Raw genomic sequence first — 2,501 nt, 5'->3', positions numbered from 1 at the left:
CCACAATAAACACACGAAAGCTTGGTTGATTTCATCTCTTGAACTATAGTGAGCTTTTTCATTGTTTTGATCATATTAGCCAAAAAAGATACTTGGGCTATTAACGAAGTAATTCTATCTAGCTCCATGGTACTAATAGTTCTCTTGCCCGTCCCAAGTTTTGTGGTAGGATATTGATAATCATTGTTGGCAATCTTATCCAGAATTTCTTATGCTTCATTTTAAGGTTTGTCCAATAAAGTAATGTTGGAAGAAGCATCAACTACCATCCTCGTATATTCATTTAGCCCATTATAGAATATCTCTATTTGAGTCCAGTGTTGAAATTCATGGATTGGACATTTCCAAATTAAGTCTTTAAATCATTCCCAAGCTTCATATAGTGTTTCATCCTCTGATTTCCAAAATGTTGTGATGTCATTTCTAAGCTTTTCATTCATATTTGGGAGACTATACCGTAGAAAAAATCTTTAGAAAAGATCATTCCATGAAGTCACTATTCTTGACGGTGAATCATTCTACCGTGCTCTTGTACGATCACTTAAATAATATGGAAATAGTTTAAGCTGAAAAGCATCTTCAAAAACACACTGTTGTCTAAATGAGTCACAGACCTCTAGAAAAAGTCTTAAATGTAGTCTTGGATCTTCAGTGGGTAATCCACTAAACTATCCTACTATTTGTAACATCTGAAACATTACGGTTTAAGATCAAATTGTTGAGCTTGTATTTGTGGTCTAACTATCCTTGGATTCATGTCATAAAAAACTGGCACAATATGCTCTCAGATTGTATATCATGGTCATCTATCACCCTACAAGCATGAGGATTATCGTCCTAAAAATTCAGATTATCATTTAGACCAAGTATCACCCTATGAAGAGAAGGATTGATATCTTGACCATTCGGATTATCGTTGAGACTAGGATCATTTTTGTTCCTAGCCATTTTTCGCAGTTCTTTCCACTTTCTTTGTAAAATTCTTTTGACCTCTAGGTCAAAAGGATACTCTTTGTTAGCAGGAATGCCTCTTCTCATACACTGATGGCAAACTTGTAGAAATTAAATTAAACTAAGTTAAAACAAATGGAATTAGTAAAATAACAAAATCAAATTTCACCAAATTGCTAATCCCCGAAAACGTTGCCAAAAACTTGTCGCGTGTAAAACGGTATGTGAATTGTGAAAGTACACACCTCAAATCAAGTAATAAAGTGATAAGTGAGATCATCTCCATAGGGATCAGGTTAGGAATAAATTAAAATAGTAAGGATATGTAACACCTCTCGCCCATATTGAACACCGGAATAGGGTTACAGAACATTATCAGACTTAGACCACATTTTAAACATACATTTAATCAAATCATATACATTCCATTCACAACCAAACATTTTGTCCCTAATACGAGCTTATGAGGATCTAAACATGCATTGGCATGGTTCGATACTAAACCGATAACTTTGGAAACTTTTAAAACACTTAGAAAATTTTTCTCCAAATAGGGGACAACACCCGTGCAGCCTAGCCGTGTCTCTCACACGGCCAACAGACACGCTTGTGTCACAGGCCGTGTTGACATTCAAAATGGGAGCACATGGCTGGGTCCCAGCCCGTGTTCGACGCAATGTAACACTCTAACTTGGGTACACGGCCAACACAAATGCCTGTGTGGCTAGCCCATGTGCCTTAAAATTTTCCATACACGCCCATGTACCAGGCTGTGTGCTAGGTCGTGCCAAACTTGTAGGCTATACTGACTTATGCCATACGGCCAAGTCACACGCCCGTGTGTAAGGCCGTGTGGAGCATACTGACTTGATTTTAATTTCAACACCAAGGGACACACGGCCATGTACATGATCGTGTGTCTCAGCCACCATGTATCTCACATGGCTGAGACACACGCCTGTGTTTCTGCCCGTGTGGACAAAATAAGGCAATTTACCAAGCCACATTGCCACCCTATCTTATGAACACCTGCATCAACCCAATTGGCACCAAAACATAGTATAATATGACATTTTAACCAACCAATTGAAGCTTAATTCATGCACAATCTATACCACCTTTCTTAACACACACTAATTACAAAACATGTCATACCATTTGTATCAAATTCACATGTATAATTCAACTATTTATACATTTCCAATCAGGCATCATTACATATCTAAATCACCAGCATATAAATACTCTAATATCAACCATTTCACCTCCACAATCTTTATAATTCACAAGCATCATAAATCCATCCATGAACTCACAATACATATTTTATATGAACATACATATATATATAACCAAATCAAGCCAACTCTCATGGCTATATATACAAACCAAAACATAGCAATTCACATGCTCACTTAAATGGCAAAATTCACCACCAAAATGCATATCAAAATGACCAAAGTCTTTATACATTCCATATACTCAAAACATAAGCTCATAAGTACCAAATTGATAGTTGGATAGTATGACAATGTCTTCAATGATCCCCA

General features: G+C 36.7%; 1 non-coding gene across 1 annotated transcript; it reads left to right on the top strand.

The window, feature by feature from the left end:
- Positions 1-324: 324 nt before the first annotated feature.
- On the top strand, positions 325-431 carry LOC121217392 (small nucleolar RNA R71). Its single transcript, XR_005913496.1, has one exon. It is a non-coding gene; the product is annotated as a small nucleolar RNA R71 (small nucleolar RNA).
- Positions 432-2,501: the final 2,070 nt, after the last annotated feature.

Source organism: Gossypium hirsutum, chromosome A02 (assembly GCF_007990345.1).
Source record: "Gossypium hirsutum isolate 1008001.06 chromosome A02, Gossypium_hirsutum_v2.1, whole genome shotgun sequence".
NCBI lineage: Eukaryota > Viridiplantae > Streptophyta > Magnoliopsida > Malvales > Malvaceae > Gossypium > Gossypium hirsutum.
Note: the sequence above shows the minus strand (reverse complement) of the source record. Positions and strands in the feature narration are given on the sequence as shown.